This window comes from Syngnathoides biaculeatus, chromosome 11 (genome assembly GCF_019802595.1).
Source record: "Syngnathoides biaculeatus isolate LvHL_M chromosome 11, ASM1980259v1, whole genome shotgun sequence".
Classification (NCBI taxonomy): Eukaryota; Metazoa; Chordata; class Actinopteri; order Syngnathiformes; family Syngnathidae; genus Syngnathoides; species Syngnathoides biaculeatus.
Window position 1 is genome coordinate 22,646,820 of NC_084650.1, and position 18,922 is coordinate 22,665,741.

Sequence of the window (18,922 nt, forward strand, 5' to 3'; positions counted from 1 at the left end):
AGAATCATATTGTGAAGAAAAAATTCACTATATGGTAGGATTCAGATGCAGCAACAGAACAATTGGGAACAAATGTACTCCAATTATCAAAGCAAGGTCTGAACTGTGATACAGGAGCGGATTACCGTTGTGCAGAGGTGACCAAGAAATTTGATACGAAGAGCTACATTTTGGGTATTGATTAATTGAAAGGGCTATCAGTTTGTCTGGAATGACTAATTTCCTAAAATGAACTTAAATTATACCGCACAGTGAAGAAAATAAGTATTTGAACAGCCTGCTATATTGCAAGTTCTTCCACTTAGAAATCATGGAGGGGTCTGAAATTTTCATCGTAGGTGCATGTCCACCGTGAGAGAGATAATCTAAAAAGAAAAGTCCGGAAATCACAATGTATGATTTTTTTTAGCGATTTATTTGTGTGATATATCTGCAAATAAGTATTTGAACACCTATCAGCTAGAATTCTGACCCTCAGAGACTTGTTAGTCCACCTTTAAAATTCCACCTCCACTCCACGTATTATCCTGAATCGGATACACCTGTGTGAGGTTGTTCGCTGCATAAAGGCCTAGCTAGTCTCCAGACCTAAACCCAACAGCAAATATTTAGAAAGATCCGAAACTCCATGTTTCTCAGCGACAGCCCAGAAACCTGTCTGATCTAGCGAAGATCTGTGTGGAGGAGTGGGCCAAAATCCCTCCTGCAGTGTGTACAAACCTGGTGAACAACTACAGGAAATGTTTGACCTTTGTAATTGCAAACAAAGGCTACTGTACCAAATACTAACATTGGTTTTCTCAGGTGTTCAAATACTTATTTGCAGCTGTATCACATGACTAAATTGTGAAAAAAATCATAAACTGTGATTTCTGGATTTTTCTTTTTAGATTATCTCTCTCTCAGTGGACATGCACCTGCAATGAAAATTTCAGTCCCCTTCCTGGTTTTTTTAAGTGGGAGAACTTGCAATATAGCAGCATGTTCAAATATTTATTTTCTTCACTGTATTTTATTATGAATGATAATTATCTGTGTGAAGACACTGATCAGAATGATTTTTTCATAATAATTATTAAAAATGGTTTATCAAGATGGGAACTAATAATAATGATAAATATCAGAACACAACATTTAATTTCATTTTCAATGAGCACTATTACAACATTCCTGGGTATTCACAATGTCTCCTCACCAATTACCTATTTTTAACCCTCTTACCTGACCCGTGGGTTACTTATGTGGTGCTTGTGGCCTACCTGGTGCCTGTGAACATGGTTTTGGTGACCTATTCTTGTCACGTCCCATCAGAAACGGGGGTAGGACCCAAATGCAGGAACTCGGAAGACGCAAGGTAGTTCAAGAAGAGACACACGTTTATTGTACGCAGAGGTCGGGGATCCAGCAGGCAGTCCGGTGCAGCAGTGGTAATTGTGACGTCGGGCGAGAGAGCAGATGAGCAGACAGGCAGGAGTCGGTACACGGGGAAACAATCAACGCAGGCAGAAGTCTCAAAGGAGTCAGGCTTACAAGGTTGGTCGGAGAACGGACGAAGGTCGGTACACACAGGATCAATCAGGGATTCGATAGTGCTGGAACGGGACATAAAGCTCAACGAACTGGCGGAGGACCAGTCGTCACCGGGTCCTATATATACGGGGGATGATCAGGCCGCATGAGGCACAGGTGTGTGCCTCCCAATCAGCGCAGCTGCACAGCTCGTGCTGAAGCGGCAGGATCATGACAATTCTCTAGTGGGTATATGAGGAAATACAGTATAGATACTAGTGTTTATGTTCTGCTTACGTTCAAATGTGATTTCATCAATATAGAATGTCACTGGACTGATTCAGTTCGTTGCCATTACCTTAATCAAGGTTTTAGAATCATTTGGCGTTGTCTAGATTATCGTGGTGAGAAATGTTTTGAAATTAGAACCAAATGAAAGTTGAACGACAGCACACAACAGAGTGGTTGTATTTGGAGGTTCCAATGTAAATCACATTATTTATACTTACGTTGAAATGACTTCCTTTTGGACAATCCTACTGATGGTACCTACACAAGGGAGAACCTGCTTTAGCATCAGTCACGCAACCTCAGACAGTTTAATTTTTTCCTGTGCAGCTCGACACCGCTCTCCCTGAACCTGTTCTGGGTTCATCCATCTTAGTCTGATTTGCTACTCCTACAAACGACATCAGACATAGGACATCAGAAAGAATAATGGAGCATTTCCTTACCAACTCTTGAGGATTTCAACTCTGCAAGAACCAAGAAGTGAGTATGAAAGTGGAGCTTTTCACTCTAACCACAACCTTTATCTGTTTCTTTCCATTTGCAGGTGTTATGGAAGCCTGAAAAATGAAATATTCAACAAATAGTTGACAAATGTGTCCACTGTGTCAGTTACACTAAATGAACATTTTGATATTCCTAATTTATTATATCCATCCATTACCTGAGCCACTTATACTCACAAGGGTTGCAGGGAGTGCTGGAGACTATCCCACCTATTGTCGGGCAGGAGGTGGGGTACACCCTAAACTAGTTGCCTGACAATCCCAAGGCACATAGAAACAAGCAACCATTCACACTCACAATCACACCTAAGGGCAATTTAGAGTCTCCGATTAATGCATGTTTTGTGGATGTGGGAGGAAACCAAAGTGCCCGGAGAAACCCCACGGAGGGATGGGGAGAGGATGCAAACTCTACACAAGGGGCCCCAGAATTTGAACCCTAGACCCCAGAACTGTGAGGCAGATCGTCTAACCAATCGGCCGGCATGTTGTACACACAAGTTGCATTATTTGGTTTTGAATGGTGAAATCTGGTAAAGAAGTACAGTAAGAAAAAATACAGTAACTTGGAAATGTATTCCTGATACTGTATACTTATTGCAATTTGACATTGTTCAACCTCGTACAAAATAAAATTGACAAAAATTACAGTGAAGCATTATAAAGCCCTGCCTCTTACTACAATACTGTAAAGTATACACAGCAAAATATACTCACACATTCCCAATGAAAAAAAGGGACTTTCAAATAATCAAAACATAACATGAATTCATTCATCCATTCATCCATTTTCCAAAAACGCTTATCCCCACCAGGTTTGCAGGCATGCTGGATTCTGTCACACCTATCTTTGAGCGAGAGGTGGGTTCCGCCCTGAACTGGTCGCCAGCCAATCGCAAGGCATATCTAGTCATCATTGGGTAAAATGAATTAATGCTCACCCACTCTTACCCATTTGTAAAGATTTTTTCCTTGTCATTAAAAAAAAAAGTCAAAAAGACAATGCGAGCTCCTTACTTATTTTATCAGAATAAAAGATTACCAAAACAATAGATATATTGGTAATATAGGCTTCTTTGTCAAAAATAAATGATTGTTTTTCTAAGCGGGTGTTGGATTTTTTTTATTAACACCTTTATCTTGGCTACATGCAATTATGAAGCCTTCATTAGGTCTTCATTGTCTTCCCCTGATTGAAATGGATTTTTTTTCCTCTCCCAAGCATTTGTGAGGTGGCTGATGCTTAATTTAATCTGGATGCTGCAGTCGTATAAAGGTCTCAGAGGCAGTGTCTCTCTTTCAGACCAAGTGAGGCTGCACTTACTCCCTTTCAAAAAACAACCCCCCCTTCATATAATTGGTGACTGAGGCTTCAGCACATGCGTGCTCAAGTCTTTTTGTTAGAACATTACTTGATAGTGACTGTGCCACTATCCCCATAGCAACAGTGATGTGTAATAGTGTGCCATGCCTTCTTCTGTCCTATCCACCTTGAGAGTCCTTTTTTCAGGAAGAGACAGGTGAGAGAGCAAATGTGCATCTTCCCCGACCATCTAACAGAGGTAGTTGCAGAAGAAGGAAGGAAGACTATCTTCCGTAATGATCCGTCAAATGAGAAATGTGCTTTAGATCAGTTGGTTGCTATTGGAAACTGCATGATGGTGAGCAACAAGCAGCAAGCAAAGTCGTAACAAGCTAGAGGGAGGCGGTAAACGTCGCTCTGTGTCCATTGTCTGTGACACGAAGAGAAGGCCTCTTGGTCTTTGAGGGTTTTGGGTCACAGCACATGGAAACCTTTTCAAATTGGGATCAGGGTCACTGGAGTATTTTATAGTCAAAACAGTTACCTTCAATAAAGGAATTCAAAGGTAAACACTGATCAGTGTTAGATTAGTTCAGGGGTCACCAATGTGGTGCCCGGGGGTGAATGGTAGCCCGCGAGGACCATATAAGGTGCCCGCGAGGTATGTTCTAAAAATATCATAGGCCACAAATTGTTAGTAGTATTTGTGTTTTAAATTCTGAATCTGACTTGCTTATGTGAATTAAAATTTTAAAATACCTGTAATGTCATTTACGACAATAAATTAAAACTAAAATATTTTATGTACGTGTAATGAACTGATCTGAAATCTGCCGCAAACAGGTCACGTAGCGCTTTATATGATCGGTGCTCACGAAGTAGCCCTCAGCCTCAAGAAGGTTGCTGAGCCCTGGATTAGTTGTTAACCAGTTAAGGCCCATTCAAATGACACAACGGTCCAGCACGTCACACAATAATTACTAAATATATGCTGAGAATATGCACTGGCACGACGGCTTAGATCTCTTCATTAAAAATGCACTTTGCATGTATTTGTAACATGCAGTGTCTTGATCTCAACTTGTGCACATGAATATCATAGTTTTTGGGAGACATCATACTATAAGTAGTTTCTGTCATTTTTGTTAATGTTTTTAGAGGAGGAAAAAAAGCTGTTTTGCATGTTAAACTTTTCAGGTTCTGTCAAAATTCCCCAAAACATTTTTACATATCTCGTCTAAACAACACCAATGTAAAAAGACATAAAGACTATGACGCCACATAACTGGCCCCGCTCACTTTAGTTGCAGTGAACACAAGTTCCTTGGGCCAAGATATCTAAGTTTTGTAACCACTGTAAAAAGACAAAAGTCAATGAGAGGGAGAAAAGTAAATAACTATGTGGGGATGAACTTCATTTGTTATCAAAGATACAGGTACATGATTCCATTGTATGTCGAACTTATTTTTACACCTGTGTGAACAAATGAATGCCAACACAAGCACAGAAACATTCTGAATGGGCATGAATCATGTGCGCAGTCCGACCATCTGTCACTTAAATGTTCAATCTGAGTAAAGACAATTTGTGGCTCTGTTTTTGTTTTTCCTTCTTGCCTGTGGTTGTACATTGTTGGAGGCCGATCTTCCTTCATGCTCGGTGTCCGGAGACCACAATAATATCCTCCGACGGTGCTCAGTCTAGTCTTAATTGTAATATTATGGTGACGCAAGGGAAATAAGGCAGGATGAATAGTTATCTCCACTTAACTATTGGTTTCACTGCATCTCATCACAGAGAAAATAGTACATGATTTTACAAACTACCAATAGGAATTTGAGTCACTCGTGTTCCTCTCAGCTCTCAGGGAGCATTGATGTTGGATAGAACCAAAAGTTTGGATGGTACTTTGAAAGCCAGGAATGAATTTGAGTGATGCTTTGCCTGCACTTTTTTTCATGACGTGTAACCAAGTTGGAGATGAGGGCAAGTTGTCCAGAGACCGGAACATTCTCTACTGCAGGCAGATAGTATTAACACAAAAATTATTTGATCAAGTTAATTCCTGGAGGCAGATTTGATTTTTTTTTAATGCAAGTTAAAAAAACTTTTATCTGAACAACATTATACCGCAGAGGCATATATTTTCCAACAATTGAATACACGTAGCTGCAGTGAAGTAAGGAACGCTTAAGCCTTACAAGGTAACTGGGGAACCAATCCACTTATGACGACATTTGATGATACCTTACAGTCTCGTTTTCCACAATGTGAAATTATCTGTATTAGGTTGCACATTTCAGGTAGGTGACTTGATGAGATATCTAAGTTTTGTAACCACTGGGACTATGTGAGTGGGAGAAATAAAGACTATGACGGCACATAACTGGTCCCGCTCACTTTAGTTTCAGTGAACACAAGTAACCATCTAAGTTGGCCAAGAATCCTGTGGGTGAGATGAGTATCGCTGAGTAAGCGCAACAGCAGAGGCTTCTATTACAGCTGAAAATGTGCCGAGTAAACATTGAGGGATTACCCAGGTGTATATTACGTGCCAAATAAAAACAGTTTGACTGGAACAAAAATGTCAACACCTCGTTGCAGAGTTATCAACTTTTCGAAGCATGTTGCGGCAGGTGAGCATTCATGGACCCCCTGCTGAGCCCCTACCTCATTCTGTCTCTTGAGAGTGTGTGAAGAAGAGTTATGCAACTTTATGTGCTCAAGCAACTGTCTCGGTGTCACACCATCTATCCATCCATCCATCCATCCTTTTTCTTTCAATCATCAGGAGTCAGGTTGTGGGGGCAGCATCTTAAGAGGGGAAGGGCCCTGACTTCTCTGCCCCAAACCACTCCGTCAAGCACTTTTCACCTAGTTAGACAAACAAACAAACATATTTTGCACCAATAAAAACACATTTTACTCTGATATACTTGTGCTGCATAATGGTTAAGCACAGGTAGCAAAAGTGAATCTTAATTGAAGCACAGCAACATGAAGAGAGCCACTCAAAATTGATCACGCGTGTGGCTAATGATGTGAAGACACCAATATAAACCAGTTCAATGGGCCCTAATTGTTTCATTGTGGTTCGTAACACCAATGCAATGAATTCCAAAAACAAAAATTCCCAAAATTTGAAATTTAGATTCATCAGACTATAGCACACTTTTACACTTTGTGTCAGTCCATCTCAGATAAGCTTAGACCCAGAGAAGCATGCGGCATTTCTGGGTGTTGTTAATCTATGGCTTTCACCTTGCATGGTATAATTTAACTTGCATTTGAAGATGCAGTCACAAAACTGTTCCAAAACTCGCATGGCAAATGTCCTTTACAAAATGATCCCGACGTTTTGTGCCAGCATAGGGAACTGCACTTCTCAATGGGAGGAAGGAAGGGAGAGGAAAAAAAACCTGTTTTGCATGTTAAACTTTTCAGGTTCTGTCAAAATTCCCCAAAACATTTTTACATATCTCGTCTAAACAACACCAATGTAAAAAGACATAAAGACTATGACGCCACATAACTGGCCCCGCTCACTTTAGTTGCAGTGAACACAAGTTCCTTGGGCCAAGATATCTAAGTTTTGTAACCACTGAGACTATGTGAGTGGGAGAAATAAAGACTATGACGCCACATAACTGGCCCCGCTCACTTGGGCCAAGCCGAATTGGTATCACCTGTTGCCAACCGTAAGGTGCAACGGGATAAAAGACGTGGCCTCCCTCTTGCCCATTCTCTTCACGTTCACTGATTCCCTCTCCATACCAGAAGCTCTCTTCATTTTGGTAATACTGGGAGGCCTCGGGTTAAGACAGTCTCGACCTAAGACATTTCGACTTTACAACACCCCTCCCCTGTCCGCCATTTTGTCTGGCTAATGCTTGTCCGTGTTTGTGCGCTGGGAGTATCTTCGCATTTTTTGCCCTCCTTTTTTGACATTATCGCCCCAAAGAAGAAAGCTTTGTCTTTTAGCAATGCTTCTGCAGCCAAAAAAAATTCATTACCATGGAAACAAAGCTCAAGATCATTAAAAGATTGGCGTGTCATGCTCCTGGCTTCCTCCCCAAGCTGGGCGTGGCCAGCCAATTAGTCAGAGCACACCTGCACCGTGTTACAGTTGATGATGCCCAGTATATATAGGAATTGGGGGACGACTTGTCCTCCGCCAGATCGTTGTCCTTGATGCCTCGTTCTCGCACTCCTGTTTGCCTGACTTCTGCTCTCCGTGCACCGACCCACACCTGTCCACTGACCACCATCGTAAGCCTGCCGTACTATTACTTCTGATTGTTTGGACTGTCTGCCTGATCCCAGACCTTGGACCGAATAAAGGTTTCCTCTGCACTGTCTGCTTGTCTCTGGAGTCGTGCATTTGGGTCCACCCTCGAGCCCCGTTCATGACGGAACGATCTGGCCATAACATGGACCCAGCCGACTCAGAGGCTATCCGTCGCTCCCTGCAAGTCCAGGGCAGACTCCTGGTGGAGCAGGAGGCTGCTCTCCAGGTAACCAACAAGAGGCTCCATGAGATCTGCACCCGGCTGGAGCCGTGGCTAACCTCCCAGGCTAGCATGTTACCACGCCAACGGTGGCCACTCCACCTGTACCACCAGTTCCGCCCACACTGCTTTCCACGGAGCTCCCCTTTAGCAGCGTTACCCCGCTCTCCCGACCGGAACAATTCTCAGGCGACCCGGGGAACGTCAAGCCTTTCCTCGCTCAGTGCGATCTCCATTTTGAACTGCAGGCGTCCGCCTTTCCCACAGACCGCTCCAGGATCGCGTTTGTCATTTCCCACATGACGGGAAGGGAGGAGGCATGGGCCACGGCTGAATGGAGTCGTAACTCAGTAACTTGTCGTTCTTGGACGTCATTCATCTGCGCACTCACCCAGGTGTTCCAGTATGCGGCGCCGGAGCATAAAGCGGCGGCCTCCCTCTTGACGCTTCGCCAGGGTCGTCGTCGCGTCTCGGACTACGTGATCGAGTTCCGGATCTGCACCGCCGAGAGTCGATGGAACGAGGACGCCTTGCACGACGCCTTTTCCAGGGGCTTTCCTCCTCATCGCTGTAGATCTCCCTCCTTCGCTGGATGCACTCATCGCATTGGCCCTCAAGGTTGACCAGCGACTAGTAATGGAGGATCAACTAGCCGCAATGACTGAGGGAGAGAGGGAGGGTCCAGTCCGGCTGCCGCCCGGTCGTCCACGGCTGAACCCATTCAGGTGGAGGGTCTTGACGGGCCAGCGGAGGAGCGTCTGCGCCGGCGAAGGTAGGGTCGCTGTTTTTACTGCGGGCATCTGGGACACTTGATCGCCCACTGCCCGATTCGACCAAAGCACCCCGACATCAGGATCTCTACTCCGGTGAGTGTGCGGTATACCGAGGCGGAGTCAGGGAGGTCCCTTCTTCACCTCACCTTGGGAACGGACTCCCGTTCATGCACTGTGACTGCATTCTTAGATTCCGGGCCAGACACAAACCTGATAAATCCCCGCGTGGTCGAGGAGCTGGGGGCAGCAACTTTCTCCACGCAACGGCTTCGTAACGCCTATGCCGCCAATGGCAAGTTCCTTTGTCGGGTCACACATCGCACTCAGACACTACTATGAGCTTTCCGGACGCTCACTCGGAGCATATTAGCTTTCATGTCTTCAACGCACATAGTAGCGACATCATCCTGGGCAGCACGTGGCTCAAAGAACATAACCCGCACATAGATTGGGCCACGGGTCAGATCAAGACTTGGGGAGAGGACTGTCGCAGTTGCTGTTTCGCTGTCCAGGAAAACAAGGGTATTCAAGTTGCACCGGTTCGGCTAACAGAACCTAGTACCGCCCTGGAGCTGACCGCGGTGCCCTCCTGCTACCATGACCTCCGGGAGGTCTTCTCTGAATCTAGGGTAAAGTCTCTGCCGCCACATCGGGTCATCACCCGGAGTCTAATGGCCAGACGGAGAGGATAAATCAGGAGTTGGAGACCGGTCTTCGATGTCTGGCATCCAGGGACCAGAGCACGTGGAGCCAGCACATCAAGTGGGTGGAGTATGCCCACAATTCTCTACCCTCCGCCTCAACAGGTATGGCTCCACTCCATGTCATGCATGGTTATCCTCCGTCCCTGTTTCCTCCACTGGCCACAGACTCCGCGGTCCCGTCGGCCCTGGCCATGGTGCGACGCTGCAAACGGACCTGGGAAGCAGCTCGGAGGACACTGCTGCGCATGAGCAGCACCTACAAGTCCGCAGCGGACCGCAAAGAAGGGCCGCACCAGAGCTCAGGGTGGGACAGCGAGTGTGGCTCTCCACCAAAGATCTCCCGCTGCGGACAGAATCCCGCAAACTGGCTCCCAGGTTCATTGACCCGTTCCCGATTTCCAAGATCATTAACCCGGTCGCCGTCTCGCTGAAACTGCCCAGGTTGATGAGGGTGCACCCTACGTTCCACGTCAGCAGACTTCGCCCGAATCGCACTCCGTTACTGGTTCCTCCAGCCTAGTACCATCCACCCCCCTCCGCATGGTGGACGGTGGGCCGGTGTATACTGTGCGCCGGCTGCTGTCTTCCCGCCGCAGAGGAAGGGGGGTCCAGTACCTGGTGGACTGGGAGGGATATGGCCCGGAGGAGCGCTCCTGGATCCCCTCCCGCTTTGTCGTGGACCGCTCCCTCATCAGGGACTTTCACGCGGCTCATCCTGATGCTCCTGGGCCGTCCAGAGCCAGCCGTTGAGGGAGGGGTACTGTCATGCTCCGGGCTTCCTGCCCAGGCTGGGCGTGGCCAGCCAATTAGCCAGAGCACACCTGCACCTTGTTCCAGCTGATGCCTCCCAGTATATATAGGACTTGGGGGACGACTTGTCCTCCGCCAGATCGTCATCCTTGATGCCTTGTTCCCGCACTCCTGTTTGCCTGACTTCTGCTCTCCGTGCACCGACCCACGCCTGTCCACTGACCACCCTTGTAAGCCTGCCGTACTATTACTTCTGATTGTTTGGACTGTCTGCCTGATCCCAGACCTTGGACCGAATAAAGGTTTCCTCTGCACTGTCTGGTTGTCTCTGGAGTCGTGCATTTGGGTCCACCCTCGAGCCCCGTTCATGACATGGAGAAAGGAGAGACACTGACACCACCAAGGCTTCAGTCGGTCGATTGTGGTGACAATTATTAAAGACAAAGCCAGTATTTTTGCGCATGCGAAGGATTACGTTCCTATGTAGGATACAATGATCACAAAACAAGGTTCTTTGATACTTGTCGAGATGGAGAGGATTGAGGACCAGGTTCCTTGGCAATAGCGAAGCACAGCCTCCCCTTCTTCTTCTCCATCTGCCTCTCAGGAGTAACGCTAAGTACGTCATCTTGTTTATTTCAATGTATTTGTTTTCTATGCAAAGTATTTTGATGTCAATTCTGACTTTAAAAGTTGAAATTCGAGTGAAGTCGCTACTGTAGGAATGGATCTCAGTCGTAGATACAGATACAGTAGATGCAGTCATCCCTGTATGGTTGGGGTGTGCACCGGCTGCTTGGTTTAGCTTGTGATTGAGAATTTCATATTGCACCACTGACTGGCTTAACCAGATGCGATTAAAAGGTTTCACTGCTTGTGCCACCTTTTTCCTGCTGTGGTGTTTCCTCCTGTTTGTCGATCACCACTGCCAACAGATGCGGTACTGTGGGTCTTTCTTCTTTCCCGCTTGTGTGTGTGATGTATGTCACGGTTCTATTTCTGTGCCATCGACTTTTAAAGTGGTAAGCATCTCTTCTTCCACTAGTGTTTTAATGCACGTTATTAATTTTACAACTATCAATGACATGGTGATGTGCAGTCCTTTTTCCACCAGCAGCACAGGAACCTTTGCCATTTTATTTTTGCGACATACACGACCACTTTGAGTGTCATGCTGTTTTATGGCAGTCTAGGCAACTACTTGAGCCTGTTGGCATTGAGTACCGATTTATATATTTTTTTTGAGAAAACTATTGGATATGGTTTATTATATTTTGTCTAAGCAGTGTGGAGTTAATTATAGTTTCATTTGAGGTTCATGTATTCCTAAATAAGTTTCCATGGTATTTGGTTGAATTTTGGCACTACATTGATTGCTTAGGGTTTTTTTTTTTTTTTTTTTTTCCCCTAAGTTGGTAAGGCCTTGTGGTGGTGGTGCCGGTGATCTCATGGCAGTATTCTCCTCCCTCTTTTGGTGTTGGGTCCTCTTGCTTGGGATCTGGATATTTTGTGATTCCCCCGTAAGCTTGGATGTTTTTCACTTTAACTATTTATTTTTATTGCTGATGCTCAAATCACCACTATCCCCGCACGTAAATGGTATTCTTATCAGTCATATGTTTGTCCAATAAAGTCTCTTTTTGAACTCGTCTCGTCACTGAATTAATATATTTGTGTGCCTTACAATCGTTTTACATTCAAGTATTTCCCTGGGTGGTACACCACATTTTAATGCAATGCCGCCTGAGGGATCAAGTCACAGGCATTCAATGTTGGTTTTCGTCCTTGCCCTGTAGCTGCAGAGATTTCTCCACTCTTGAATCATTTGATGATATGGAGCGTAGATGATGAAATCCCTAAATTCCTTGCAATTGTATGTTGTGAAAGGTTCTTAAACTGTTTGAATATTTATTCACAAAGTTGTTCACAAATGTTGGGGCTTCTCCAACATGCCATAGCAACACTTCAGGGAACGAGTTTATTATGTGCACTAGCATGTTGACAACAGCAAGTAAAGAGGCGATGCGGCCGTCATTATAAGCAATCCTATTGGTTGACGGCCACGCGTGCTGATGCAGAGTAATGCCACACTAAATGGATATTGTCCCCCGCCCCCCAAAATCCAACATGCTAGACTTTTCATTTTGGCATCACAAGGGCTATTGCATGGCCAAAGTGTTGGTGTTTGTTGTTCCCAACAAAATGTTGGGCCTGATCTGGGAAATAGCCCATGAGAGCGATTGAAGCCAATATTGGAGCTAAAATCCTGTATTCTGATCTCAGGATTATGGACACAGCAACAGTAATCTTGTGGACGCAAAGAGCCACAGGCCATTAGTTACCCATGTGATAGACAGCTGAAAGTGAGCATTCAGCGGACACATCCACACAGCCCTTCAGGTGGAAGGCAAGGCTCTAGTTTTCCTTGATTTGGAGCCTTATTTTAAATACTTGATTTTCTTATTCAAACATATGAGGCTGACTTCTTAACAACACAATTCTCTGTGGGTGTGTCTAATTGGCAAGGATTTTTTTTAAGTGGGTTTCTGTTATTGGGGTTGAAATGTGGACTGTTTTAAGGGTTTGGCTGTAATTTTAAAAAGCACTTATGTATGCATAAAATCACTTTCTGGGTATAATTTACTGACGTTTCTGCATTGTAGTGTTAGGCTAGGCTAACACACACCGACAGAGCAGGGCAGAGCTGCACAGTGTATATAGCTTAGCAGCTGTTTTCACTAGTGCCCAATCTGTCGGCAACTGTATTTATCTCGATTCACAATTTGTACGGCCGCCGCACATCGTTACAACATTGCAATTTACCGCTAAGAAAAATGCACATCACCTTTCACTCACACTGAAAATATATTTCCTGGTTTTTACGCAAGCGAGACACTGAATGGCCACCGGAACGCGCAAACCAAATTACTGAACTACTGTACGTAAAGCATCAAATATTGTTTTACATTAATACTTAACTACATTCGCATTCCATGATGTGCACATGTATGGAAGTAAATATGTGCCACCAGGATTTGAATTTGAAATGCCACAGAAAACAGGATTTGATCATATTTTGAATAGTTGTATGTCAGTGTAACTTTTCAATGTTAACAATTCCCCTGGTTAGGTTAGAATTTAGAATTAGAATAGACCTTCAGGTCGGAACCAAATACCCAGCCATTCGCAGTTACGCTTTCTTAGTCACGTGATGTCACATACTAATATGACATACTACTATACAGTACATAAGAAAGCTTAACTGGATTGGCTGGCTGTTTGGTTCTGACCTGAAGTAACCCTGCCGGGTGGCACAGACGGTGAATTTTAGACAGCGAATTGTAGCCAGTTGAATTGTTAACATTGAAAAGTTACAGTGAAACACAACTATTGAAAATGTCATCACTTTACATTTCAAATTTGAATCCTGTTTTCTGTGGCATTTCAAATTCAAATCCTGGTGGCACATATTTACTTCCATACACGTGTAGGAAAAAATGAAGCTTGGGAGCAAAAAGTATTTGAACAGGACATATCTTGCTGGGAGGTTCAAATGAATGGAGTCCATAAAACTAAAAGTAGTACAGTATCATATATATGATTGATTGTAAAATATAGTTATGACCATTTAAAGTTTTGTTAATGAAGGTAGTGATTTGTTCTGTCCTCTTTTCATGTTCCTCCTATTATTCTTCCTGCACCGCTTCTGGGTATTGGTGTCCTTTAAGAAAGGGGCCCAGACATTACACGTCATCTCCAGCATCAATGTCCTCATGTCATTTCCATCTGTCATACCAATGATGGCGATGTGACCAAACGTTGACCTCATTAAACCACATCAAAAGGCCATTAATGGTCAGTTTGGGGATTTTTTTTTCCTTCTCTTTTTTTAATTTTTTTTCACTGTTTCACTGTTAACATCTGGAATAGTAAATTTTGCAACAAATGGTGTTTTCCAGGCTGAGAAAGAATGTCCAGTGGATTTATAAAAAGTTCCCAAATGTCATGTTTGTGATATCAAAATGTTAGACCAAGAAAAATCATGTAAAACTTATTTACAGTATTAACATGACCAACCTATACAGCGCAACAGAAAAAAAAAAGGAACAACTAAGATAATGAGATTACTGCTTACCCTCACTTAGGTCACAGGCATGGTGGAGCCTATCCCAGCCATCTCTGGGGAACAAGCGGTACAGCCTGAACTGGTCACCCGCTAATCACAGCGCACATATAAACAAGCAACCATACACAATCACAGTTACATTTTCGGATAATTTAGACTTCAATCAACATACCACGCATGTTTTTGGGATGTAGGCAGAAACCTGAGTAACTGGATAAAAGCCACACGGGTACAGGATAGAACATACAAACTCCATAAAGGCAGGGCTGGGATTTGAACCCCGGTCCTCAGAACTGTGAGGCAGATCTGCTAAAAAGCCGCCCACCGTCCATTCTTCATAATGTATTTGGTAGTCTTTTAGTGATGAGCTGTGTTGTGTTTGGGACAAAAATATATAGTGATATTATGGCTATAATGTTTAAAACCGGTTTGGACCTTTAAAAAAAATCAAAACATACAAAAATGTAGCAAAATCTGTTATGGTTCTGATACAAAATAATACATTTTAAAAAATAATATCAAGAAAAGCCCATGAGAACAGCTTTAATGTATTTGGAGCTAATCAGAAGAACTTCAAATGGTGGATCACTACAATTGAACATTTGAATGCAATGCGTTATTTCTAAACTTACATTCATAACTTATAAGAGGCCGTGCATACTTCTGCGACCAAAGATTTTAAAACATCCGATTCAGTAGTACAGGTTATAGCTCACATTAATATTCAAATTTGAACAGGCGTGCTTTGACTTTGTGCATCCACTGTGTTCCTCAGGAAGAAAGAGAACTGACAAATTAATAAATTATTTCCTCAATCATCTGCTGCTTCTTTTCTTTCAGTGTTTCCTTTTGAAGTATTGTTGATGGCCTGTGGCTGTTAATTTCACAGTACACATTTATGCAAGGCAGAATGAGCAGCACGCATCCACACACATCTATCTAATTATATATTACTTTCTGAGATGAAGACAAGCAGATTTGAGAGAGGAAGGAAACAACTATTTTAAAGCATTTTTATCTTGTGATGGTAGGGAGATGGCATGTTTGAGGGTAACCTGAAGTTTGGCGTAATAACAAACTGTTCCCTAAGAATAAGAGTGGCATTGCTGAGCCTTTCAGACAACAAAGCTTTTATGTTTCCATGGCGACTGTGATGAAAAGGTGATCTTAAACTGATCCCAATCCATCCCAATAGATGCTGTCTTCCAATTAATCACCGGACCGGGTACGTCATCCATTTATGCAAGTGAACGCTGAACAATGAACATCAAAAAGATGCCCATTTTGATTGATACGCTTGCTCAGTTTTGTTTCATCGGCTTCTGGTATGACCGTATATTCGCATAAGTGCGCATGTGTGTCTGGGGAGTCCTCTTAACACATTGAAATATTTCATTTTGCTTGGGTGATGGCTTTGCCTGTGTCAATTATCAGCAACGGGACAGGAGAGAGGCTGTTTGGGGGATTAATTTTAAGCTTTCTTTACTAAGCACCCCCTTAAATAAACACATGGACTACTCTGCATTTCTAATGTCTTTAGTGAAGCGCCAAAGTTTGTTAACCCTATATAATTTAATTTAGACATAGGTGTTGCAGTCAGTTTTCTTTTAAATCATTGTTCATTAAAAATTCATGGGTTGGACCCTTGTGTCTCTTGTGAGGATAAGCAGTTGGAAAATGGATGGCCTGATAATTGGACTATCACAATAAACTTTTAATTGCAGCCATTGAGTGGCAATCATAGTTTTAAATTACTAGTCTTGTGAAAACTCCTTATGGGAAGTGGACTTAACTCACTAGTTCTCAGTGGTTTATATGATGAAAACCAAGACAAATAATAGCGACATCCTATTGGGAATTGTACAAACAAGTTGCTTTTTTTTTGGTCAGCCTCTTGCGATGAGCTCAAGTAGTAGTGTCATTTTTATATATCTGGTTAGGAGTGCGGGTGGTTTTCTGCAGCTGTTCATGTTGCTCGAAAATGCCTTTTTTGTGACAGCAGCTGTTTTAGAGACAAATAAGGCAGACCACGCTGCCCTTCAACACTACTGTGAATAAAAAAAACATGCATTATCATTCATTACTTTTTTTGTTAACTTCCAGCCAACTTTACTGCTGAGCAAGCTGTTTTTTTTGTTTTTTGTTTTTTTACCTGTAAATCAAGCATAGCCTTTATATTTCAGCATATGAATGAACCAATCGGAAAATTGTCGAAAGAATGAGAATAATTACCAAATTAACATGTTTGGCCTGATTGGTAATAATTGGTTAAGCTCGGAAAAGCTGAAAAACACACCTTGATGTTGAATGATTGGAGACTTTGCAGGGAAAAAAGTTCCATCAAAAGATTGAATCCATTTTGGCTGCTAATCACGGAAGTGACTTAACGTGCTGGTTTTCTTATAGGCAATGCTTGTTTGGACCATGAAAATGAGCCTACGAATAATTACATACCGTATTGCTACATTTTCTAAAGTTTTGGACAAAAAATACCTTTACATACAAATAGATGTCACAATTGAAAAGGTTATTTATGCAGATCTCACTGGTGCTAACCCCTCGATGAACAATCCTTGAGGCGGCTGGCCTGACCGCAGCCTTTGCGTAGGCACTACTGTATCAATACTGTCATGATCCTGCCGCTTCAGCACGAGCTGTGCGGGTGCCCGTGCGGCTGCGCTAATTGGGAGGCACACACCTGCGCCTCATGCGGGCTGATCATCCCCTGTATATATAGGACCCGGGTGACGACTGGTCCTCCGCCAGTTCGTTGAGCTTCATGTCCCGTTCCAGCACTCTCGTATTCCTGATTGAACCTGTGTGTACCGACCTTCGTCCGTTCTCCAACCAACCTTGTAAGCCTGACTCCTTGATACTTCTGCCTGCTTTGATTGTTTCCCCGTGTACCGACTCCTGCCTGTCCGCTCATCTGTTGTCTTCGCCCGACATCACAACTACCGCTGCTGCACCGGACTGCCTGCTCGATCCCCGACCTCGGCATACAATAAACGTGTCTCTTCTTGAACTACCTTGCGTCTTCCGAGTTCCTGCATTTGGGTCCTACTCTCGTTTCCGATGGGACGTGACAAATACTAATTGAAGAATTCAAGAAAATAAATAGATTTAATAAAGAACATACTAATATGCGGCTTCATTATCCTGGTTATCCAGTCACTTGTTCGATAAATACTGCATGGGAACACACAGTAGCATTTTTTTTTAGTAACTAAATGTGCATGAAAATTAATCTTATTTGCAAATGTATGACAACAAAAAATATGGACATTGAACCTTTGACTTCTGACTGGTATAGCTAAACATTTTTGGATGAAACATTGTTGCTGGTTCCCTGGTTTCTGGCCACATTAATGCCAGTCGAGATCCTGTGAAAGCTCACTGCAATATCTCACCACGTTTGAACTTTGTTATAATGGCGGCAGCATCCAGCACAAATGCTTTCTTTTATATTATTATCACGTTAGAGTATATGGGTCAAATGGGGAATCACAAATGAGTGGAGGGAAAGACAAGGATAAACCGAAAAGGAAAAACGCAAGCAAGCTTAATATTCAATTCTCCAGTGAAAGTTAATCTTCTTCTGCAAGGGATTGTTTTGGTCTAGCAGGAATCCAAACCGACGTGTCTTGGACCATCATTTGCACATTACTAGCAACACTGAAGGCAGGGAAAACCTGTTGTGCTGCTGTAAACTGTCTTTAGAGGCATTGCTTCCAGCCTCACTAATTAGATATCTATTCCCATTCAACCCATCTCCTCTGAATTTATTTCCGACATCTCAGCTAAACAGCTTAGAAAAAAGGTGAGATGATAAGAATAGCTCCATAGTGATGCCATACTATCATGCCACAACTTTGAAATTACAAGATTTTGGTACTGTGTCATTTAAAATGAACTCTCCAATCATTCATTCATTCATTTTCCTTAGTGCTTATCCTCACTGGGGACACGGGAGTGATGGAGCATATCGCCAAAGCTATTGCCGGGCAAGAGGTGGGGGGGTGCACCCTGAACTGGTCACCAGCCAGTCAGAGGGCACATAGAAGGAAAGAACCATTCACACTGACAGCTCTGAGCAATTTTGAGCCTTCATTTAACATTCTATGCATGTTTTGGGGAAGTGAACAGGAACCGGAGTACCCGGAGAGAACATGCAAATTATGGACGAGCAAGGCCGGATCTGAACCCAGGTCCACAAAACCCTGAGGCAGATGGGACCAGTCCTGCAACTCCCCAATCATTTGTACTTTAATAGCCCCCCAACCCCCCTTCATTCGTCTAACAACATGTGGCTCTTTGCACATCTTTGCTAATTACATTTCATGACTGTAATAATTGTGCCACTTGATTGCCCCTTTGCTTTTGTTTCGTTTGTCCATCTCTGCTTTTTTTGTGACATTTAAACCGATCTGCTGTAAAATGTTGTTTTACCTGCG

General features: G+C 43.4%; 1 long non-coding RNA gene across 2 annotated transcripts; it reads right to left on the minus strand.

Annotated features, from left to right (window-relative positions):
- Nucleotides 1-5,759: 5,759 nt before the first annotated feature.
- Nucleotides 5,760-17,150, minus strand: LOC133509175 (uncharacterized). 2 transcript variants are annotated; one of them, XR_009797249.1, is made up of 4 exons: nt 16,765-17,150; nt 14,641-14,836; nt 14,478-14,558; nt 5,760-6,481 (listed from the first exon to the last, which is right to left on the minus strand). It is a non-coding gene; the product is annotated as an uncharacterized LOC133509175 (long non-coding RNA). The 2 variants fall into 2 exon arrangements; XR_009797248.1 differs by lacking the exon at nt 14,641-14,836.
- Between the last annotated feature and the right edge of the window lie 1,772 nt (nt 17,151-18,922).